Source organism: Saimiri boliviensis, chromosome 18 (genome assembly GCF_048565385.1).
Source record: "Saimiri boliviensis isolate mSaiBol1 chromosome 18, mSaiBol1.pri, whole genome shotgun sequence".
NCBI lineage: Eukaryota > Metazoa > Chordata > Mammalia > Primates > Cebidae > Saimiri > Saimiri boliviensis.
The window spans coordinates 33,638,131-33,654,239 of record NC_133466.1 but is presented as its reverse complement, the minus strand read 5'-3'; positions in this window follow the sequence as shown (position 1 = coordinate 33,654,239).

Sequence of the window (16,109 nt, the reverse complement as noted above, 5' to 3'; positions counted from 1 at the left end):
CAACAAATCAAAATCTGTAGGAAACAAAGTATATAGTGTAAAATTCTGACACTAAATGACCTTTAAAAAAATTTAAAAAAAAAAACATTAAACTAATAACTTCATTTCCCATGTTAAGAAAGCAGAAAAAGAAGAAAATATCATATACAAAATAAGATAAATAATAAAGTAGAATTTAATGCTGTTAAACATATGTGAAAAAATAGAGAAAATCAGTGAAACCAAAAGCTTATATTTTGAGATCAACACATCTGATAAATATATAGATGAAATGTAGAAACAACAGAAATAAAAGCAGCAAGTAAACAAACAAACAAAAAAACAATGTCCACTATCAACAATTAGAGAATTGTCATTACTACAGATCCCATAGACATTGAAAGAATAATAAGGTTATTATGAGTAATTGTTTGCCAATAATTTCAAAAAGTTAGATAAAGTGTTCAAATTGCTTGCATGGCACAAACTAAAGAAGCTCACGTAAAAAAAAAAAAAAAAAAAAAATGTGTTTTAAATAGTCCCACATCTGTAGAAGAAATATAACTTGTATGTAAAATTCTTCTCGTGAAAAAAAAACCCCACTCTTTCAGGGAGTCACTATTTAATTCAATCAAATATTTAATGGTATCAATTCTATACAAACTCTTCAGACAGAGAAAAATCTCAAGCATCCCATGAGGCCCTTACGGTCCATATGTCTAAACTAGAAAATACATTACAAGAGGATGGACTACAGAGCAATTTCAATTATCAACATAGATACAAACATTTTTAACACAACTTAGCAAATACAATTTTCTAGAATTTAGAAAATAGAACAAAATGACAAAATAAGTTTTATTGCAGGAATGTAACTTTGATTTAATGTAAAATAGTTAATGCATATGAGCCAATTTAAAAAAAAAAAAAAACAAGTTATGGCAAGAATATAGTGGAACCAGAAATCTCATACGCTATTAGTAGGAAAATAACAATAAAGCCACTTTGGAAAATAAATTTTGATAATTTCTTTAAAAAATGTATTTCTGGTACACACAACAGTATGTTGAATCTCAAAATAATTACACTGGGTGAAAAATAAAAGTAAAATAATAAAAACATACCTATTTTATAATTTTATATAAGATTTTTAGCATACACAAAACAATATGTAGCAACAGAAAGTAGGTTAACTGGTTGCCTGGAGAAGAAGACACAGAGAGTGTTACGTGAGAGGAAAGATATATGTATACAGTATCAAAATGTATCATTTTGTACATTAAAGTTCATTGTATGTTAATTAAATATCAATAAGCCTGTTAAAATATTATTTTAATTATAAGAAGGTATACATAAATATTGATCAATCTTATTACAACGTTTCAGAGAAGGATGGCAAATTTCTGGATCTGGCACTGGAAATGGGTAGATAAATTATAGAAGTTTTGATATCAGCAGACTTTGAAGGAAATATTATAATTAAGCTATTTCTATGAGTATTAAAGTTATATATATATATATATATATATATATATATATATATATATATATGATTATGGGTCCTTATTAAAAGGGGGAACATGTTGCCAAAATCTCCAATGAACATGAACATGTGGTTGAGAAAGAGAGCACCATGCTATAGCTGTCACCAAAAGAGAAGAGAGTTGTATAAGATTTCATGAACTTTAAGTAAAGAAAAACAGACATCGAGTTAGGCAAGTAATTATGTCGAAATGTTAATAGGGATAAAAGATATGTATAAAATGTTGTGGCATGAATGGGGTAGAATAGAATGGGAAGCCTCTATTTCAGGGGATATCAAGTGAAGTAATGATTTTGTTAAAGATAAGGAGACAAAAAGTACATTTTGAAGATATTTGTGAATAGAGAATTCCTTTGCTTCTAGCCCCGTATCCAGTTATACCTGTGAGCAAGTTGTACTCCCACAAGTAGGACCTGTAGGCTCACTAATAACTTCTATTTTAACAAGGAAGTTTTTTTTGTTGTTGTTGTTTTGTTTTGTTTTGTTTTTCCCATTCTAAATATCTTTGATCCTGTGAAGACTGATAGCCTTCCTAGCTTTTATTTGTTCTCTTCCTCAGTAAAGCAAGTTTTCCCTGAAAAATGCCTATTTGGGGAAATCAGTTAGACTTCTCTCTAATCTGTCCCATCCACCTGGATACAAGCAAAATATGAAAGAGGTCTGCTCTACAGTTCAGACACTAACTGGGTGGCCCAGCTGCTCTGTCTCATTCTCATTCACGTTGCTCAGTTAGTGTCCTCTAGCATTTCTGTGCCCTTGAATTTAAGGCTCTAGTAATCTCCATTTTTTTTTTTTTTTTTTTTTTTTTCCTTTTTCAACCTCCACTTCCTTTAAATGAGACCCTTAAGAAGAAAATTCCTGGAAATGGCTTGAAAGGTTTTGTTTAGTTTTCTATCCAATCATCTTTCCTCATTATTAGAGCAAGACTCTCAAAGAATTAATTTATCCTGAAGGTCATTGGGGAAAAGGAAATAATCAACATTTAAAATAATATATAAGTTGGCAGAAGGTATTTTAAAGCTTTAAATGAATGCCAATGTCGTTACGTGAGAAAAATCATTTTAATTTTCTTTGAGCAAGAAAACGATAAAACCGACAGAGTTAAGAAACGTAAAAAAGATTTTCTGTTTGGTTGTTTGTTTTTTAACATATAGCAAAACCGAAAATAGTGAAAGGATAATTTAGTGGCTCATTTGCACACAGTGAATTAGTAGAAAGCAGACAATTGTGCATGGTTTTTTTATTCTTACTATGTCTGAGCAGGTTTACAAAATTCCTATTTCACAGCATAAGTGAGTATCAATGCACAAGTTTACTTAAATGCAGAATGCTGCTAATCCTGCATTACTCGTTTCCTAGACCTTCTCACACCATTGATTTCAGGACTATAGTTTGGTTAAAAATGGCTTATATCTTCAGATAAATTCAGGGTAGTGTGAAGCCTCAGCCCTCAAAGCAGGATTAATGTACTCAAAAGGAAGAATAATAAGGAGGTTTAGGGTCCAAGAATATCTTGAGAAAAAGATAACTAAACTATATACGTCCTAGCTCATAATCAACTTACTTCTGTTGTCTTGGTATATGTCATTCGGGTGGAGGTTGACTGATATATGTTATTTCATTTAATCTTCAATTATGTGGTGAAGCAATTTTTACATCCCCCATTTTAATAATGAGAAAACTGAGACTCATTCTGAAGATTAAATTTCAGAAATTCTAATATGGATCTCTATTTTACCAGAGCCCATATTCATCCCATTACATCTGCTATACTGAACACACAACTTTAAAAATAAAAATACCCATTTGTTGATATTCATTCATTTAGTTATGGTATAATTTACCAGCCTAGTTATGTTTAGATGGTATTTAAGAAAATTCTAACTAATTTAGAATTTGGGAAGGGGTCAACCCCTGAAGGGTCAGTTAGAAAGATCTAAAATTTTGTTTCAGTTCTGCAGTTTATATGTAACTATGATCAAGTTTCTTAACAGCTTAGAGCCTCAGGTATATGTCTTAAAAATAGAAATTAAAACAAGTAATGTTTAACACACACACACACACACACACACACACACACACACACCAGGACTTCAGAGGTAAATAATACTTAATTTCCTTTATTCAATCCTGCCTAAATGCATTCTCTCTAATAAGTCAATGTCTGTATCTTCATAGACATTGATAAATATTATTAATCATAATTCTAGTATTAATTTTACAATGCTGATCCAGGTACTAAATTAAAGCATTGTAATAAGATAAGAAGAATCTCCTAGCCAGATGGCTGTTCTCTCAGGGAGCAAAGACCTGTCTACAAAATTAGCAAGGCTGACAATTTCTCTTTTTGAACTCAGTTAATACAGTCTTGCTCTAACCTACTTTAAAAGATAAAAAAGTCTCCCAAATATTTCTCTTCCATTACTTCTCAGTCCACAAAGACTATTCATACTAAATTAGATTCTTTCGTTTAATGGTAAGAATAAGTTCAGCTTATTTGCTTATTTCAATTTTATAGCTACAGCTTCAATAGCTTTAATCTCTTGAAATATACAAAATCCAATACACACTTCCTGTTCCTTTGATTGTCTTCTCCTGTGGCAACATAGGCACAGATACATTGAAACTTCTACTTGATAGCCAGAATCCTTGGAAATGAATTTGTGTAATATATTAATGCCCTTCCTGTTAACAAAGGTCATTTTATTTCCTGTAATTGTACAGCAAATGCAAACCAAAGGTCCCACAGTACTAGCACATTTTATATAGACATATTTTTATAATTTTACAAGTAAATATTTTAGGAGAAAATTATTTAATGTTTTCTCTGTAAAAAGTTAAATTTTTAAAATACAGAAAAGTACAAAACTTAATAAGCCAAAGAGATGTTTGGATATCATTTACAATTCATAATTGTTAATTTGTCTACTTTTTCTATACATATGTAATAAAATATTCACTTACATTTAAAATGTGTTTTGTAACTTATCCTGGGTCCATTACCACATCCATCTACAAACCTCAGGGAAGTGGGATCATACTTATTTTACACATACACATATTTTAATTAAGTATTGTAAAAATTTACACAAGTAGTATCATTTTATGCATGATTCAGCAACTGCCTTTTAGATTTTGTACTATCGACATGTTTTTGTGCTCATAAAGATAAATGGATATATATGTATGTATATACAGAGAGAGAGCGAGAGAGAGAGAGAGAGAAAGAGAGAGAGACAGAGAGAGAGATTTAAGCCATAGCTTTTATCATTGATATGGTATAAAACAAATAGGAAAATAGCATTTCTTTTATGCATTCACTGAGAGAAAAATGTTATTTTTAATATGGTTTTTTAAATGACTAATACAAATTCTCTGTAAAAATTCTTAGACCTCATCATTTATTTGAAAAGTCTTTGTTGCACATCCATTTTGTGTTAGGTTCCAGCTAAGCAATGGGGCACAAAGATGAAAAACAAACATATAGTTTCTCTCCTGATGGAGTTGACAAACCGGTGTGAACGTCAGACATTGACCATATAAACTCAAAGACATTTTATTTAATTTTCAACTTTGTATAGTGTGTATGTATTTTTATTTTTTTGCTAAACAAGTAGTATAAACAACAGTTGCAAGTATTTGAGTCGTCTCATGTATTTTAATCTGGATTGTTGAAGATATTTATGAATATATTATTCAGAAATAATTATAGATGTAGAAATTTTACTAGTTTTTTTTTTTTTTTTTTTTTTTTTTTTTTTTTTTTTTTTTTTTGAGGCAAGACAAAGACATTTTATCTTCTGGTAAAATTCCATTGCATTTTATATGTAATGAATAACAGTGGTGATACAATTAATGATAACAGCAACAACAAAAAAGAATGAGGCATAATCTGCCTTTTAAAACCACTTTGTTGAGATATGACTGATATACCAAAAGCTTTGCATATTTAATGTATACAATTTGATGCACTTGGAGATAAGTGTATAAGAGGAAACCAAGAACTGTGCCATAAACACATCCATCACCTCCAAAACTCTCCTCTTGCCTCTTATATTTATTAGTGTTATTTTTTTGTGATAAAAACTTTTAGCATGAGATCTACCCCTGTAGAAAATTTTAACATATTCAACACAGTATCATTAACTATAGTCACTATGATCTGCAGTACAGCTCTAGAACTTACTCATCTTAAGTAACTGAAACTTTATACTCCTTGACTAATTTCTCCCTGGTACCCACCCCACCCCACCTCCCTTACTCCATAGGCCCTTGCCATAGTCCACCTTTATAATGCCTGTTCACAGGAGCTTGACTTTTTTAGATTCCTCCAGTAAATGATATTCTTTAGTATTTTTCCTCAGTGTGTGGCTTGTATTTCTTAGAATACTGTCCTCCTGTTTGCCCATGTTGTCACAAATGGCAGATTTTCCTTTGTTTCAAATCTTAAATAATATTCTATTACATGTATGTATCACAAATGTTTTATCCACTCATTTGTTGACGAAAATTTAAACTGTTTCCAAGTCTTGATCCCATACTCCAGTTGAGAATCAAGTTGAGAAGAGTACTTATTTTGTCTTTTGGATTGAATTTTTTGGATTTATTCATTTTTCTCAAATGACACAATAATCCCATGAAAAACTTCAGGTTTGATGTATGTGGAAAGATTAGTGCATTGCCTGTTAAGTGGACATTCAGATGGTTCCCAATATCAATGCAGTTATCAGTATTTCCTCCTGCATGTCAGCTGTATTTGATTTGCCTACCTGAATTACTAATATTTGTATGACCAGTATTTCAAAATGTTGAGAATTAAAGTACATTATACTCTAAAAATGTAACTCTAGATATGTGAAATAATTATTCTTTAATTATTGTGATAACAGTATATATATATATATATATATAAAAATCTTCTTTAAATTGATGATACTTACCAAAAAGTAAAGTTGCAATGGAATTGCTATGGTATTCTGAAATCTTATGTTACATTTTTCCTTGTGGTTATGAAGGAAGATATTTTTCGGTATCACTTGCATTAAGGTTGAAGTTATACTACAGGGTCTGACAGTGTGATTGAAGAAAGTGATACATATTACTCTCAGGCTTCCCCTCAAAAACCCTATGCAAATTTTCCATAGCATGCTGTTTACAAGGGAAGTGTCACAATATAAAACCCAGATACCTGAGTCAACACTTAGAGAGCATCTTGACCCACATCTGATTTTGATGAGCTAGAGAAATAAATTTTACATGAATAAAGTGAAATAATTTGTGTCACTTATTACCATGATAACAGAGTGTCCTAGTTCATTGTGACTAATCAACATTTGCAGCTTATTAGCCATTATTGCTATTGTTAATTACCTAAAGATTCATTTTATTGTTTGATCAAGGGGGAAAAAGCTTTCTCAGCTATAAATATCAGATGCTACTTCTTAGCAATGTTTAACAACCTTGGCCTAATAATTTTTATTTGAACATACTATCAATATTTATTTGTATCAAAATATTGTTTAATACCTTTAGTTTTAAAGGAATTAAATGTCAAATATTTCTTGTAAAATAAACACATTTGTAAATATGAGAAATTATATTTTCTATTTCTTTAAGATTCCTTTTATGAAAGTAGAAACTATATCATAATGCAATGGCTACTAGTCTATAGTCTGGAATGAGACATACTGGGTTTCTTTCTCTGTTTAGTAACTTACAAGATACATAATTTTGGGAAATTTACTTAAAATCTACAAGGGTAGGTTAATTTGTATGATTATTTCAATAGTTTTATCCAACCCGTTATAACCTTGTCTTTACTGGGACAGAAATAAGATATGGTTTTGCTCACCGCTTTATTGCTACCATAAATACAGGGTCTGGATTATAAGAAACACACTCTGTTCTCTTCAAATACTGTGTAGGGCTTTGTGAAAACTGAAGATTGAAATATCGTTAACAGTGTTTCTGGTATACAACATTAATTAGAAACAGATGGTATTTAAGTAAACTATAGGTAAGTTATAACTCTAGTTCAATAAATACTGAAAATGGAGAATCACACATATATACTTGCTGATATATGTGGTTACTCTTCTTTTAAATCCAAATCACTTGTATGAATGCCTGTTCTTTGACAGCCCAACTTGAATTTACACGAGCTTCTTGAGATTTTCCATTTCTGGGATATTATAGTATGAACAAATTATCATTAATATGCCATATGCAGTTAATCCAATGCCATAAATATGTCCATCATTAATATTAAACTGAACAGAGTTCACTTATATATAAATTTTTCACCCAGAGGAATATCCATTATCAAGGCATAAAAAGACTAAGGATAGAACATGAGTATTTTTGTCCAGATTTGTTAGTGATCTTATGTCTTATAATACTTTATCTCCTTGTGCTATGCTTTTGATAAAGAAAAATGCTGCCAGTAAAGAGCTTATAGTAGTTATGAATGGATTTCTCACATCAAATTGACCTCTTTTATTTGTGCTTGGCACAGAATTTTCTATGAAAGTTACAGCTGTGCCACATCTGATCACCAAGTAGAATTGGCCTATGATACCCTAATCATGCTGATCCTGCCTCCCAGTACTGCTTCCCATATAACGTTAGTACAAATACGTTGAAAAATGTGCATTCCCTTCCATAAACTTCATTACTTTAATCTGTTTTGTAGTTTTCTTGAGCATTTGAGCAAATCGTCTTCTTCATTTTGGGAAGTAATACTAACAGAAAATTCTCAATGCCAGCAGTTGCTAAATATGAAGATAAAATAACTACATTTATCATAAAGTAGAATTTATTTTAATTAATTGATATAAAAGGTCCAAGATATATCTTCTTCCCTAACAAAGTAATATGTAATTAATTTTTCATTTGTTAATTCTGTTCCCAAAACAGCTGAAGAAGAGGTATAGCAATAATTAAGAAAGGATGTATTAATTAATAAGAAATTTACTAAGAATTAAATGTGATCAGTTTTAACCAACTTTTAACTTTACCCTCAAGCTTGGTGGAATCTGTTCGCTTCCGTGTTCAACTTGACACAGGCACTATACACTAAAGATAGGGAAGGAGTTTCACTACCCGTTTATCATTTTTACAGCCCAATATTTCTGTCGAGTGCCTAACCTCCATAGTGAGAAGCACTGCAGAGAAACATAGATCAGTGCCACAGACAGGAATATGACCCAAGAATACCAGTCAGATTAGCTCTGGTTTGCTGTTTTGTTTTGTTTTTATAATTTTTACCTAATGGAAAACATTTTTTTCTACAAAATATTATCTCTTTATTTTTACTAAATAAAACTCAATTGTTATAAGATATAATTCATGGATTTATGTATGATGAAAATAGTCTATGATAGACAAAAATAAAACCAAAAAATTTGAAAAAATAACACATTAAGTTTATATTTTTGTCACTGTTGCTTATCAGAACAAAGAAGCCACAAAAAGAGTTACCAATTATGGACTTGCTAAAAATGTCCAGTAGAAAAGATGCCTATCAAGCTTGAAAATAATTTCTTCTTCACATAGTACAAAGGGAAAAGAAAAAAAAAAATACCAGTTTCACAAAATTAAATATAGAAATAAATTGGCAGGAGAGTTTACAATAAAATAGTTACTGATACATTATGTGAGGCAATAAATTAACAAATATGACTCCCTGACTAATATTCTGTTTTTCCTCTGATTCCTGTCTACTAAGGAAATGATCCTAATTTTGAAGGCCAGAAAGATTCAAAATGGCGAGATAGTTATTTCTAAGTTCTCATCTATTTTGACAAAACTTTGACACAGTTAATATTGCATTTTTATTTAAACTCTGTTAACACCTGATGCCCAGGGAAATATTGTATCAATAGCTTGAGCTCTTAGAACACTTCTAAGTCTCCTTTACTCTTTATTCCACATCCCTATGACCACTCAATTTTGGAGTTTCTAAGTACTCTGTCCTCTGCATTCTCTCCACACACAATCATTGACACGATGGTCTTTATAAATTTCAGGGTCTAAATGTATTCAATAAAACAGGTTTTTGTTTTTGTTTTTTGTTTTTTTTTTCAAAATGCAGTTCCCTTTACATTAGTGGATTATGAAACTGGTTTTATAAATTAAGACAAGTAGTAATCTCTGGTGGTGGTTTGTATTTCTGTGGAATCTGTGCTGATATCCCCTTTATCATTTTTTATTGCATCTATTTGATTATTCTCTCTTTTTTTATTAATCTGGCTAGTGGTCTGTTTATTTTGTTGGTCTTTTCAAAAACCACCTCCTGGATTTATTGAATTTTGAAGGACCTCTTAAAAGGGAACTACAAACTACTGCTCAAGAAAATAAGGGAGGACACAAAAGGATGAAAAAACATTCCATGCTCATGGTTAGAAAGAATCAATACTATGAAAATGGTCATATTGCCCAAAGTAATTTATAGATTCCATGTTATCCACATCAAACTACCATTGACCTTCTTCACAAAATTGGAAGAAACCACCTTAAACTTCATATGGAGGCCGGGCGCGGTGGCTCACGCCTGTAATCCCAGCACTTTGGGAGGCTGAGGCGGGTGGATCACGAGGTCAAGAGATCGAGACCATCCTGGTCAACATGGTGAAACCCCGTCTCTACTAAAGATACAAAAAATTAGCTGGGCATGGTGGCGCGTGCCTGTAATCCCAGCTACTCAGGAGGCTGAGGCAGGAGAATTGCCTGAACCCAGGAGGCAGAGGTTGCGGTGAGCCGAGATCGCGCCATTGCACTCCAGCCTGGGTAACAAGAGCAGAACTCTGTCTCAAAAAAAAAAAAAAAAAAAAAAAAAAAAAAAAAAACACTTCATACGGAAACAAAAAAGAGCCCACATAGCCAAGACAATCTTAAGCAAAAAGAACAAAGCTGGAGGCATCACACTACCTGACTTCAAACTATACTACAAGACTGCAGAAATCAAAACAGCATGGTACTGGTACCAAACAGAGATATCAATCAATAGAACAGATCAGAGGCCTTGGAAGTAACGCCACACATTAACAATCATTTGATCTTTGAGAAATCAGACAAAAACATGCAATGGAGAAAGAATTCCCTGTTTAATAAATGGTGATGGGAAAACTGGCTAACCATGTGCAGAAAGGTGAAACTAGATCCCTTTCTTAAATCTTATACAAAAATTAACTCTAGATGGATTAAAGATTTAAACATAGACCTAACACCATAAAAATCCTAGAAGAAAATCTAGGCAATACCATTTAGGACACAGGCATAGACAAGAACTTCATGACTAAAACATCAAAAGCAATGGCAACAAAAGCCAAAATAGACAAATGGGAGCTAATTAAACTTAAGAACTTCTGCACAGCAAAAGAAACAATTATTAGAGTGAACCAGCAACTAACAGAATGGGAAAAAAATGTTGCAACCTACCCATCTGAAAAAGGGCTAATATCTAGAATCTACAAAGAACTTAAACAAATTTACAAGAAAAAAAACAAGCGACCCCATCAAAAAGTAGGCAAAGAATATGAACAGACACTTTTCAATATAAGACATATATGAGGCCAACAAACATATGAAAAAATACTCATCATCACTGGTCATTAGAGAAACGCAAATCAAAACAACATTGAGCTACCACTTCATGCCAGTAAGAATGGTGATCATTAAAAAATCTAGAGAAAAGAGATGCTGGAGAGGATGTGGAAAATTAGAATGCTTTTACACTGTTAGTGGGAGTATAAATTAGTTCAACCATTTTGTAAGACAGTATGGTGATTCCTCAAGAATCTAGAAATAGAAATGCCATTTGACCCAGCAATCCCATTTACTGGGTATATACCCAAAGGATTATAAATTGTTCTATTATAAAGACACATGCACATATATGTTCATTGTGGCACAATTTACAATAGCAAAGACTTGGAACCAATCCAAACCCCCTAATGATACACTGGAAAAAGAAAGTGTGGCACATATACACCATGGAATACTATGCAGCCATAAAAAAAGATGTGTTTATGTCCTTTGCATGGACATGGATGAACCTGGAAAGCATCATTCTCAGCAAACTGACACAAAAACAGCCAAACAACCCATGTTCTCACTTATAAGTATATGTTGAACAATGAGAACACATGGACACAGGGAGTGGTACATCACACACTGGGGTCTGTTGGGGGGTGGGGGGCTAGTGGGGATAGCAGGTGGTGGGGAGATTGTAGTGGGATAACATTAGGAGAGATATCTATTGTAGGTGATGGGAAGATGGAGGCTGAAAATCACTATGGCATGCGTATACACAATCCTGCAAGATCTGCCATGTACCCCAGAACTTTAGTATAATAAAAAAAGAAATTGCCATAGCCACCCCAACCTTCAGCAACCATTACCCTGGTCAGCCAATAACTATCAACATCGAGGCAAGATCCTCCATTAGAAAAAATATTATAATGTGCTAAATTGGTAGATATTAACATTTTTTAGCAATAATATTTTAAAATTAAGACACGTCCAATTTTTTTTTTTTTTTTTTTTTTTTTTTTACCTAACACTATTGCACACTTAGTAAACTATCTCATGGTGCAAACACAACTTTTATATGTGTTAGGAAACAAAAACTTTAATGTGACTTACTTTACTGAAATATTCAGTTTATTGTGAGGACCTTTAATCAAACCAGCAATATCTTCAAGGTTGGGGAGGGATAACATGGGGTGAAATGCCAGATATAGGTGATGCGGAGGCAGGCAGCAAACCACATTGCCATGTATGTACCTATGCAACAATCTTGCATGTTCTTCGCATGTACCTCAAAATCTAAAACGCAATTTTATATATATGTGTGTGTGTGTGTGTGTGTGTGTGTGTGTGTGTGTGTGTGCGTGTGTGTCTTTATATATATACAAACCCTACTGAATTGCACATTTAAAAAGATGATTTTGGTTGGGCTGGTCACGGTGGCTCACGCCTGTCTCATCCCAGCACTTTGGGAGGCCGAGGCTGGGGGGATCCAGAGGTCAAGAGATCAAGACCTTCCTGGTCAACATGGTAAACCCCGTCTCTACTGAAAATACAAAAATTAGCTGGGCATGGTGGCATGCACCTGTAGTCCCAGCTACTCAGGAGGCTGAGGCAGGAGAATTGCTTGAAACAGGGAGGAGAAGGTTTCAGTGAGCTGACACTGTGCCACTGCAGTCCAGCCTGGAGACAGAGCGAGACTACATCTCAAAAAAAATAAAACAAAAAAGGTGATTTTGGTCATATTGTTTGAACTATATCTCAATTAAAAATTAACAGATGACGAAAATAAATTACTAATCTAACCTACTTGTCAATCAATTTGATTGATAGACACCTTTTACTTTCTGAATACTACTTCATTCATTTCTATACATAAGAAAGTCAGCAACATAACACATTGCATAGTTTTTCTGAACTTAGGAAATAACAACTCCATTTTACCAGTTTTTAGGACAAAATCCTGGAGTGATTTCTTGCTTTTATCTCTATAACATACTGCAGCAATTCTTAGAAACTAACTTTAAAAAATATCCATTTTTCAAATTGGCATGTAATTCACATATATAATAGATATGCTTTCAAACTATACAACTTAGTGATTTTTAGTATATTCACAAAGTTGGGTAACCATTACCACTATCTAATTGAAGAAGGTTTTCATCTGAAAAAAAATACACAAAAACAAAAGCCAGTACTACAGAGGATATGCTTGCCTTGTTCCCTACCTAAAAGGTAAAGGTTTCAGTCTTGCACCTTAATGTGTGTTAACTAGAATGTTTTCTTTTATTCCTAGTCTGTTGGATTATTTTTTTAACAAAAGAAAATGTTAGCATTTGTAAAATATTTTTACTTCTGTTGAGATATTCATGTGTTTTTTGCCCAATGTATCTATATTCTAAGAACTTCTCATCAACTCGACTGGTTCAACTATTATTATCTCTACATGGAATATGACAATAGCCTTCTAAATAAACTTATTTTTTTAAATTTTGCACCACTAGAATGCATTCCTCAAACCATATACAATATTCTTCTGAAATGTAAATCACATTATGTGACTTTTTGGATACAACCTTCCAATGGCTTTTCGGGTCCCCTAGAGTAAAATCCGAAGCCCTTCCAAAGATTGAAAAGGCCTTACATAGCCTGCCTTTTTCATTTTCAGTCTCATTTCCTGTAACTCTTCACCCATTTAACAGCGTTTTTCAAACATATTGATTGTTTTCTTATTAAGGAATTATTTATTGAATAATTTATATATTAAATGTATGCAAATATCCAGGGCAACTATTATAGAAGATATAAAAGTTAAGAGGTTTCAGATTCCAAGATTAGTGTGTTTAGCTTTTTAAAGAAAAATACTAGGCATACAAATGATTATAATGTGAAGTAAAAATTAATATGCTACAAACAAGGCAAAGATCTAATAACACAAAAACTCAATATAGTGATAGATTTTTCTAACAGAGAAAACCATAGAAATATTGATGGATAAGAAAAAATTATAGTTGGCATGGAAGAATAAGTTGAATAGAGAAAAGAGGACATCCCAAATAAAGGGAAAGAGAAAATTTTTTTCTGAAATAATTTTTGCACTTTAGAAATTCTTAAGTTACAAGAAATATTCTATGTGGAATTTTATTTCATTTTTTGACTATGAAGACATGCTTTAAGAAAATTATCTAAATGAATGATATACATTTGACAGAACATAGAACATATAGTAATGCTCAGAATACGTGATTTGTCATGTGATTGCACAAGGCTACTAAAGAAGCTATTTACAAATTAAAAAAAAAAAAAAGAAAAGAAAAGAGACCTGCATCAAATTATTTAATTACTATTTAAGAGACAAATAAAATACATTGGTTATGTTACGCAACTGATCACTCTATGTGGTATATGGGATATGAAAAGAATTTTAATGCAGTGATAAAACAAATGTAGACTGTACTTTAGAAGCTATATTTTAGTACTTAGAAAATATTAATGTTTTGGTCTGATAAAATATAATGGGCAGCGTTTTAGTGACAGCATAAATAAAAGAACGCATTCATCTGTTCATAGCAGCTACACTAATTTTGGCTAATTTGAATATTGCTTGAGCTGAATTATAATGTTGAATGACATTTATCATCTAATCTCATTGAAAAACGTGATTATAATGAAACATTAGTAAGGAATTTTGAATAAGACAGTTGAAAGAAACTGGCCAAATAAAAGTTGTGAGGTTTACACAAAGTACCCATGACAAGCAAGAAGTGTCATCCTCAAGATTATATATAGAGTTAGGGGAGGATTATCAGGAAAATGGAAATGGATTTAATGTGAATAAAGTTTTTGCTTATTTGCACATGCATTGGCTCTTTTCTGGACATGACTTGGCAAAACAAAATTGATTCCTACCAATAAATGAGGCTATGGGGCAAGTCCAGGTCATAGAGTTTATAGAATGCAGATGGGCATTGCCATGTTGATGAACAATGAAAGGTTGACTACATCAGTATCATTAGAATGATCTCCTCTAGAGCCATCTGGTGTTGTTTTTCAAATTACCTCTGAGGACTCATCAGAGCCTCAAAGCAGTAACGTTTTTCTTACTATTCAAACTACCGTAACAGAATCTGCTGTTATTTCTACACCAACAGTTTTTCCTTTAATACTGAAAAGGCATATTATGTTTTTCAGGGATTGATGTGAGTCACTTTAGCTATTTTACTTTTACCCTTAATTATCACTGTAGTATTCGTGAGATCATGCTGTTAAAGAAGAAAGAGTAGTAAGAAAGAAGTTACCCAGAGTGTGAGAAAATGTACATATTTGTGTGTATGTGTGTGTGTACTCATACCAATTTACAAGTATACACACATTATATATCACATTTGTAAAATGGTAGAAATAATATTAGGGATTTTCTTTGTTAGAAGTAATTCAGTTGGTCCTTGAGGAGAATATTCCAATTACAATCTTTATAACTCCATAAAATATTAGTAACATTATATAATTTTCTAAACAGCTGATTTTAAAATCCACTATCATTAAAAAAAAATGAAGTTCAAAATATTAAAATACAAGTACCCTCTATGAAAAGCAGCATGATAAACTTGTAGGTCTGAAATCAAATTTCAATTTTGTATCTTAAAAAGTATATTTCAAACTAAGTTGGTAAGATTTTTAGGGAAAATTGTTTTTGAGATATTCAACAGTACTTTGAGAAATACTAAATTTACTAGCTGTCAAGATATCAAAATGCAAATAAATCAATATAACATTGCCTGAGTTTAGCCCTGAAGAGTCTGTGTCTTCTTGGCTATTACATGAGAGATTGACAACTCTTTAAATGATAGATAATGATAAGAATAAGTTACTTGAACAACTATGGAGTTATCCAGTTTAAAATATCTTGCAGCAGAAAATACACTTTGTTAGGTTTTATACATAAATATAAACATAATGTATGCACATAAATTATTAGAAGAAGACAACTCTGAAATGAAGACAATTGAAGCTGTTTGAAGAAAGCTTGGAAAGAAAAGAGCTTAGATTTTAGACTATA